The sequence below is a fragment of the Pteropus alecto genome, unplaced genomic scaffold (assembly GCF_000325575.1).
Source record: "Pteropus alecto unplaced genomic scaffold, ASM32557v1 scaffold166, whole genome shotgun sequence".
NCBI lineage: Eukaryota > Metazoa > Chordata > Mammalia > Chiroptera > Pteropodidae > Pteropus > Pteropus alecto.
The window spans coordinates 5,532,383-5,542,765 of record NW_006439757.1 but is presented as its reverse complement, the minus strand read 5'-3'; the positions used below and the strand labels follow the sequence as shown (position 1 = coordinate 5,542,765).

General features: G+C 35.1%; 1 pseudogene; it reads left to right on the top strand.

The window, feature by feature from the left end:
- Positions 1 to 5,891: 5,891 nt before the first annotated feature.
- The window catches only part of LOC102880020, a 76,022-nt pseudogene continuing 71,530 nt past the window's right edge, over positions 5,892 to 10,383 (top strand).

Sequence of the window (10,383 nt, the reverse complement as noted above, 5' to 3'; positions counted from 1 at the left end):
TATAGCTACTATAGCTAAAATGAAATTTGCATAATTCTGGGTTATCTCCTTAGAGTATGTCATAAAAGTTATGGTCTCCATTTGTCAAGGTGGTAATTGTCATGGAGAATAAATTGGCAATCTAGAATTCATCGGTATCTATAACCACCTCTAGAAAACAAACCATCAATTTTGCTTATCTCCTCCCACATTATTCCACTGTGTCGTAGTATCTAAATTCTTTCAAGTTAGACAAACATCATGGATTCATAGACAGAGGGTCGTATTTGTGAAAAAGGAAAAGATAAATATGTTAATATTTTCCAAACTCTGGTCCCCATTGACAGTATGTCTTCTTCTAGATGAGGCTAGAGATACCTTGATATTTTTCAACTGGCTATAGTTCATATAACATAATGGAATGGATTTTTCTGTATTGCTATCTTATCTGGCAATTTTACTGAGTTTTCTAAGTTCAAATTGGGCATTAGAACTTAGATTAACTGATACTATTGAATTTTCTAGGTAGATATATCATATATAGATAATGACAGTCCTCTTATTCCATTGTACTGAACATTTCTTTCAATGGTAAATAAAAATAGTAATTATGGTTTTTCTCTCTCTCCCTCTATTTGCCACCCTCTTTTCTTTCTTCTTCCTTTTTTCCTGCCTTCCTCTGATTCTTCAGAGGTGATGAGGTATGAAGAAATCTCTTTCTTATTGCTTTGAGAGGGTAGAAGTTCTGGCGAGAGCTCATAATTTGTGACCCAAAGATTTCTCTAATCTGTTGAGTTGCCTCCATTCCTTATAAGACCTCTGTCCTCAAAACCTTATAGATGCTTTTAGAAATCTTTGATAGCTCCAGATCACAGAACAATATTATTGCTATATGCTCTTAGGCAGTGGCTCCCAAATCTGACTCATGACCAGAATCACTTATGAAGGATTATAAATATACAGACTCCTGGGTAACATCTTGACCTCAATGAATCAGAATCTCTGATGATTGGGCTTGGGAATTTTATAAATTGTTTCAAATAGTTAAGATTGAGCACTACTATCTATAATTCTAGTGATACACTTAACATTTTGTAGGAACACAAAAATTAATTTTATTCCCACCTTTCTAAATCCTTCTGGCTAGTATCAAATTAACATAAGACAGATTAACAGCAGAAAATGTCCAAGCTTAATACATATGTACATGCGGGGGTGCCATAAGACTATGAAAGCCGAGGATACATTAGGCAGTAAGACTTATATGTCATTCTGGAGCTAAGGACAAGGCTTGGAGGAGGAAAGAGGTTGTGGTTTGGGACTTCAAAGGGTAGGAAGGCAATTCACTTGGAGATGGAAAAGCAAAAGTTTGGTAAATAAATGTTCTCTGGGCCATCTTTAACAATGAGATGGAGAAAGAACTTTGATCAAATAGGCCTAGCTAGGTTTCTCTCTGTCTACCACATATTAGGTAATACTAACCTATAGTTATCTGTGATGACAGCTTCCTTCACAGAGCAAATCCTCTATCTAAATTATTTAGGGCAATTAGGGGGAAGGTCAAAAGTTTTTCCTGATCTTTTTTTTTTTTTCTTAAAAATAACCAGTTTAAAAAAAATCAATATTCCCAAGAGACATATTTTAGGGAGGCAAAATCTGCTCCCCTTGGTTTAAACAAACATTTTTAAGACAGAAATTTTTTCAAGAGGTTTTAGTAAACCTCCCACTATTCTTCCATGTGCTCATTCCACCTTTGCTTATGTCATTCTTCCCTCCACACATGCACTTTGAGTGTTCTTCCCTCTCACCACTCCAGGTACAATTGATCTTTAAGGCTCAGACAATCTTTCTGCCAATATTCCAAACACTTTAATACATTCTTCCTCATAAGACAAGCTACAAAATCAAACCTATTATCATCATACAGCATATTTGCTCTCAGTTTTTCCTGTATGCTTTAATCTTTTCTCTTCAGCTAGATTCTCAAGTAGTATAACATAAGAAATAATATTTTTGCTTCATTTTTAAATCTTTGAAGAGCAGACATTATCTAGAATCAATGAAAATTCCATTTGACTCTTTAATCCTTTCACCTTTCCTCCTATAAAGATCTTATCATTTTTTTTACCTTATGTCCAAAAAAAAAAAAAAACAAAGAAAAAGATATGAAAAATTGTATCTAAATCACAGGTTCAGTGGAACAAGAATCTTTTAATTAGGAACTTCCCTGATAAGAAAATGGTATTCTTAAGAAATCTGCTTTGCTTTGCTTTTGTTTCCATTCATCTGAAGGTGGGGAAGGGGAATATTTATTTAATTTGTCTTGGCTATGGCTTGTTTGTTTTGGCAACCAGAATTTATCCTTACCACTTTCTAGGTTCTTCCTGGAATGTCAGGGGCTAATAGCCTGGGCAATATTTTTCCCAGACTTCCTTATTTTCAGTGCTTAAATGTGATTGGCACCCTGCCAACAAAGTCACTTTCTATGAGATTCGGAAGTAGAAGAGAAATGAAGCCATTGCCTTTATCTTCCAGAAGCTTTGGTGTATAGATGCACAGACTTCAGCAGTCATAAGATTTTTCAAAGTGGCCTCCAGGTGTCACCTACTTTAAGTTCCCACCTTATAATACCCACCTGAATGTGGCTGGGAAACTATGACAGTAGGAGGGAGTTTCCCAATGACTCCTGAAGAGCAGGCAGCATCAACTTCTTGATTTTCTGGAACATACTTGAAAGTTCATACCACCTTTACTGACATCAACTATTCTGGCCTTTCCAGTGGTTTTGTAAGACTCTCATTCACTCTATTAAGTCTCTTTCCGCTTGAAATACCTAAAGTGGCTGAATCCTCACTTATTCACAGTCATCCCACTAACAAAAGTCTCATCTTGATAAAATCATATTTTCAAGGGAACCATGAGGGATAGATCAATAAATTTCACCAAGAAACTTTGTGAGATTCTTTAATTTCCATATTGTTTTTTGTACAATTCCCTATTGACTTCCCTGAGTAATGAATAGGGGACCTCTAAAATGAATCGTTGGAGAAGGTAATCGAAAGGATGCAACCACCTGTTTACCTGCAAGCTGGACTCAGGCAATCAGAGGCTTCTTATCCCCTTCCCAGTCCTTGGAATGTACTCTCTGGCCACCATTCCCATAGTGGGAGCCATTTTCAAGGACATGGCCTTGAGAGAGCAATGTATTGAGACCATCTGGCTGGTATATGTGACTAAATACTTGGGTGGTATATGCAATTGATTTAAGGCCTCTATATAAACTCATAAGCCTCTGGTGGGTGGGTGAAAAGATCCACTTCTTTTGCTGCACCTAAGATAAGCTTAGTAAGTTCCCTTGCTTATTAAACTCACCACCTACCAATCTAAAGTGGTCTGCCCCCTTCTGTCTCTCCTTGCCCTCCATGTACAGTGGCCAGTTTCAGATATCACCTGGGGAACTCCCAAGGTTGCAAACCAACATAAATAGAACTTATTGGTATGTGTTTAGAGGGAGAACTGAAGTAAGGAGTTAAAAAATTGTCTTCCACACTGAGAGCAGCTTTGGAAGAAACAGAAAACAATATATAATATGATTATGGGCACTGGCAGAAGAGAAACGAGCAAACTAAGTTCCTAGGACCTGCTCAAGGAAGAAAAGGAAATTATGAGTAGCTTGTTGTGCTTGAGAAGGTTCTTAGTGATTAGCAACAGGTGTGCATCTGGCCATGAAAGCAGGGCTCTTAGGATTCTGCATCCAACCTAAGCATGGATATCTCTATTATGCCAGAAGAGTCCTTCACAAACATCATTTCGTGGGGAGACTCTTTCCTAAGGACAGTGATTTTAATGTCATTTGCTATTCTCCATTCGCTCATTCACTCATCCAACAATTGTTGATTGATTACTTATTATATACAAGCACTGTTGTAAACACTGAGGACTCTATGATGAATAGTGCTGACATAATTATTGCCCTCATAAAGCTGGTATTATGGTGTGGGAAAGAGACACATCACACGTAAACAAATAAAATAATTTCATAATTTAATAAGTGATAAAAAAGAAATAAATAAGATAAATCGATAGTATTATGAGTGTGAGGGGAGATAATTTTAGGTATGGAAGTCTGGGAAAATCTTTTGGAGGAGGTAATATTTGAGCTGTTATCCAAAAGGTAAAAAACCAGATATATAAGAATGAAAGAAAGAATTTTCCATACTTCTGCTCTAGACAAAAAACATGAGTAATATTAAGTAAAAAGTCCCTTGAAAGGGACCAAACTATGTTTAAAGGGGAATGAGAGGTGGGTGGAGGGGGGAGATAGTGAGCAAGAGGTAGAGTGTTGAGAGAAGCCAGATAGGTAAGCAGGATCTGTATCACCTAAGGTTTTGATGGTCATTGTGCAGGAGAGACTTTAATTCATTCTCTTGTGCTCTCTCTCCTCAAACATACACACACACACACACACACACACACACACTCTGTTTCTCTGTATCTCTCTGTCTGTCTGTCTCTGTCTCTGTCTCTCTGTCTCTCTCTGTCTCTCTGTCTCTATCTGTCTCTCTGTCTCTGTCTCTCTCTGTCTCTCTGTCTCTCTGTCTCTCTCTATACACACACACACACACACATACACACACATACATATAATACATATATATGTATATATAATTTCCAAAAACCAGTTCTATAGTAATCTCTGCAAAAGGAGTTAATAAACCAAAAATAAATATAAGCCAAGAAAAATTGGGGAATCATCTGCTGTTATAATTGAATGCAACTGAAAATTAACAACGTGAGCAATAGAAAAGCAGCAAACTTGTGAATTCCAATATTTAATTCAGTCTTGGCACGATCTCATTCTTTGTTGGAGGGAGATATGAACAGAACCATATCACTTAATTTTGGTTTCCTGAATATGTTTCATATATTACTAGTCGTCAAAGGAAATATTTTTCATATCATTACTAGTACACTAGGGTGAAGATGAAAAGCTTGTGGCCCAAGAGCATCTGTCTGAGGAAGGCATTTCTTACAACAGGCAATGAGAAGTCATCAAAGTGTTTTAATTAAAAAAGTGACATGATCTGATTTACATTTTTGGAAAATTACTGTACTGGTGTGTAAAAAAATGTAGAGGAACAAGCCTTGTAGTCCAGTTTAGAGAATTTTCCAATAGTCCAAGCAATGAATAATGGTGTCCTGGATTAAGATGATGGCAGTGGAAGTGGACGATTGATTGTTTGAATATAAAAGACAAGAAAAAGGAGTAACCAAGCATGACTACTAGGTTTTAAGATTTTCCAATAGATTGAATGATTTTATCATTTACCGGGATGGAGAAGACTGAGGGAGCTGTAATAGGGAGGGCTGTGAAGAGAGAATATCAAGAGCTATTTTTTCAGATATGCTTCATACGACATGTATCTTAGCAGTGTTATGCTGGCATATGTTTAACAATATTTGTTAAGCTCTCTGGGAAAATAAAGGATACAAATATATCACAAACATAATTTTATTATAAATTTTACTCATATAAGATAATAGCACATAATTTGCAAATAAAAATATGAAATACTCATTATAAAAACCATACTGTATTTTATGATTTTCATTTTTAAAAAATAGCTTCTCCAGGGAAGCCACAGAGAAGAAAAATAATTTGGTATAAATCAAGTTTGAGATTTCGACAGTAGAAGAAGTAGAGGAAGAAAGAGGCAAAGAAGTTGAGATTGTTACAGAAGCCATTTAGATAAGTGTGGACTCTCTGATATGAAGGAAGCAAAGATAAGAGAAGAAGAATGAAAAGTAAAATATGGTTACAAAGTTTTAATTAGGTTAAAAGATTTTTTGGAATTAGAAAATGAAGAGCTGATGTAATTATTGATATGGAAAGGTTTAGGATATATATGACCATGGCAGCAGATGATCAAGGTAGGTGGAGGACAGATTTTTATAAATTAGATTTATGATTTAGAAGGCCAGGATGTTGGATGACTCATCCACATGATAAATTTTGACCATGAATAATTACTGTATTAGGAGTAGAGAGGAAGACAATAATGATCTGGGAGCTAAATTTTTCAGTGAATGAGAGTGATCAGGAGGCTATAGAAGTTGTGGGTAGTGAGTGGTATATACTTGGAAGAAGCTAAGATTTTTGAATGAGAAAGAAAAAAGTTAAATGGATGTGGCACTGATAAGTAAGGATAATAACTGTTCCATTTCTTGGCCCTGGGAGGCACAGGACATCAGAGATGATAGATGATAGATGATAGATAGATAGATAGATAGATAGATAGATAGATAGATAGATAGATAGATAGATAGATATGATAGACAGACAGACAGACAGACAGACAAATAGATAATGTGTTTCTATTGATGGCAACTTTGTATTATTAGTACATGGTGAGAGATTTCCAATGATGGTGATATATAAACTTTGTAGGTTATAATTCATCATTGGATGTGCTGGGAAAATTTATAGAGTGCTAAAAATATTTAAAAGCCTACAGAAAACCTTCAAAACTGTAAAATTGAGGAAAATGGTGTTTGATTTTTAAAGCAAAAATCTTCTATAAAAAGATTATTTAAAACTGCTCTGACACAAAGGATAATAGAAACTGAATTACGAGTGTCATATGTAGTTTATAAAATCAACCAGAGGCATTCTTGTAAAAGAATGTAGGATAAAACATCAAAGAGGGTAAAATAAGATTATAATTTGGAAGCATTTAAAAAAGTAAATGTTTATAGATACATACAATGTCATAGTATTAGTATAACATGCAAATTGAATATGAAATAAAAGATTAGCCTTCTGGCACTTTCCTCTATACATATATTGCTCATTTCTCAGTTGTATCTAAGCTCAGGTTGGAGCACCAATCAGTCAAATATTTAGGGTTCCCAGCACAGTGGGGTACACTAGTGTTTGCAGAAATAGGTTCTGTCCTTATTAGATGAACAAATTCTGTATAAAAATTATTAGAGGAAAAAACAGCATGTAGCCAACTATTAAATGTGGTAAGACCACAGGCATAAAAGGATTCAGAAAAAAAATAATAATCACTAGGAGTTAAAATTAGATTATCCTTGCACTAGAATTTGTCCCTCAACCTAATCATTTATTTCAGTGACTGTCACTGGTAAGAGTTTTTAACATATGAAAAGGAAATTAAATAAAACTAGAAAAATACAAAGGAAAGCACACTTTATTTCCCTTCTCACAAAAAGGTCACTCTGAAGAGTCTCAGCCCAGGAGAACCACAGTAAATTATTTGTTTAAAAAAGACATTTCAACTATCAAAACAAAATATGAATGATTTTCACCTTTTCAACTCTCTTGCCAGCAATTCTTGCCAATAAGAAATCTGTAATCAAGCACCTTATTCATTCAAAAAGGATTTATTGAGCACCTATTTCATATTCAGACATGTATTAAGTGTTATCGGTGACATTCATTCAGTATAAGATATAGCCTCTGTCTTTAAGGAATTTACAGTCTAACTGGGAAAATATAATTAATACAGGTAGAATATTGCAAGACAGTAAATAATTGAGGTTTTTTCTAATTAGATGCTCAAAAAATTTGTGATGCATTATTTAGTAGTTTAAAAGCTAAAAATGGGGAAGACCTGTAAAGCCTGAAGTTAACCAGAAAGGCTTCAAAGAGAAATGGGAGATGGATCGGCTTAAAAATAAGCAGGAAGACTGAAAAGCATGATACAAAGGAAATGAACAATGTAAAGACCATCTTCTCAAACTGAAGACGTGTCCTGAATGAAATAATGCTGGAGAACATGTCTGAATCCTCAAAAGTCCACGAAATAAACATGCTGAATATTTTAGAACTTGATTCAATGGAAAATGATTTGAAATGTTATCTTTAGGTGAACACAAATATATTATGGAGTAGAATGCAAAATGTGTGGAATTTTTCTAATGATAGATGAAGGTTTGTTCTTTGAATCATCTTAGAATATGAAATAATTGACCGTAAGGGCAGTTCGTCAGAAAAGATTGCAAATTATTTATCAAGAAAGATAGAATTTGGTCTGGCAGTGGTCAAAGTATATTTTTAAATGAAAGAAATACAGTGATAGATCAGGAAAGGAGAAAAAATGAATTAGTAGGTCATTGAAGCCAAATACAGGACTTTTGCCTCTAGATATATTGCCATCTACTTCCTGAATTACCTAAGATTTGATGTAATAGAAATTTGAAAAGTCTTTTGAGTTCTCAAACAAAAAATATAACATAACGATTAATCTGCCACGAACGTGTAGGATGGAATACAGGTGGGAATGGAGGTAAGGCTGTCTTGGGAATGCTATAAGTTAAAAGATTACTGCAATCATCTGAACCTCTGCTGGTGAAGACAGGGCTTGAAATGATATAGATATGTTAACAACAACAACAAAACGTCTAGAGAAACAGGAGTAAGAGCACTCTGAAATAAATATGAAAAGTAATTATAATGTGAATTTTGAATTATATGTAAATCTCTCAATCTTATTAATCAAAATGGCTTCGGGTAGCAGAAGATAACGCAGCTAATAAAATGTGTTCATACTTGCTGCCTCAGACATCTCAAGGAAGAAAAGTGTGAACCTAGATAGCTTTATGTCCCCTTTAGTACTTCCACTACATTTCACGTGGACACCTGGAAGTCAGAGGCAGGTACAGGAAATAGGCGCTGCTGGTGGTGGGGGTTTTGGGGGAGATTCTAGGAAGAGGATCACTCCCACACAAGGTGATGCTGGTGATGCCCCGCTGACAGCTTGTTAGGCGAGGGAGGGAGAGACGGAAGGGCTCACTGGTCAGCTCCTGTTGCTGAATTTAATGTATTCTCTTGTGAAAAACAGAAAGTAACTGTGGCCTAACAGTTAAACACATAGGCCAAGAGTATGAGACTATCAGACTGCATAATACTATTAATTTTGAAAGTGGGAACTTAATTGACTACCGCTTACCACCTGTGGTTGATGTGAGCACTTCAATAAAGGAGAAAAAAGACAACTGAAGCTAGGAATCTTAGAGACTATGGCTGCCTCCAGCTGAGCCTCTTAAAGAGAGTGTTGACGGTTTTATTAGAAACCTCTCTTAGAGGGGTTTCTCATTTTCATCTATAATTTGTCAGATCCTCACACTAGTGTGACTAATAATTTGCTTAAATCATTTTTTGCCATATTTTAAAAGCAGAGAAACCAAAAGTGGATTTTTTTAGAGCAGCTGAGATCTCATGTTTTTCTTTCTTTGCATTATTTTAGTATAAAAGCAGTGGCGGGAAACATGGCAGAGAGACCGAGAGCTATTTCATCAGCAATTTCCAAGAGACTGAGCCTTCAAGAGTGTAAAAGAACATTTCGTAAGAATTTTAAGATCCAGTACAGTATAATTCCTCTTTCCTCTGCGATTCTCATAGATGTCACACTCATACTTTCTCTGGCATGACAAAGAGAGAATCATGACCTTCTGGCATGACAAAGAGAGAATCATGAAGGCAAGATCATGGTATATAACAACATATACTAAAAAAAAGAGTAAGATTTAATCTAACATTAAAAAATTCACCTTCATGGAAAATAATGATTCATGTCACATGAAGTTCAGAGGGGCAGTAGGTCCAGGGTAAAACTGAATTCCAAACAACTTTCACAAATTATTTGATCATTGAAATAAAGTGAATAACTATCTTCATGCCTGAAAACACCATTCATTCATATCTCTGTATCTTTATTCAGGATGTATCTTTTGCCTATAAAAAAACTCTCACTTTGCTTTCTTCTTCTAACTAACCCACTTTCCACCAAAGAAAAAAGAAAAATTAGCACATAGTATGTATTACAGAAATGTCAGCCTCTAGTTTATAATTATTATCTTTCACAATTGTTTAAAAGATTAGAAATAATAAATGTAAAACATATACCATAGTTTTTACTACAAAAGAAATAGCTACTAAATGGTCATCTTCATCATTATTATTACAAGCATAAAATTATGACAACTTTACATGTCTATCTCCCATCAGATTGTTAGCTAATAGAGGACAGGCATAAGGTCTTCATTTATACATTTAATAAATACTTGTTAAACATCTGCAGTTTTCAAGGAGCTGTGATTTGTTTTGAGATACACTGAAGGACGAGATAATAGTATTCTCGGAGATCCTAGACTAACCTACCTGCCCAGGTATTAGTACCCCATCACATTCAATGTTCCCTATCACTTAGCACTTATCACATCGTATTTAAAATATCTACTTAAATGTTTGTCTTATGGAGTCAGAGAAGGCTTTCCTTGCCTTATTCATGATTGTATCAATTTAATAAATACTAACTGACCATCTTATGAAGTATTCTGCTTTTATTTCTAGAAATCACAATTGCATAAGCATTAAAA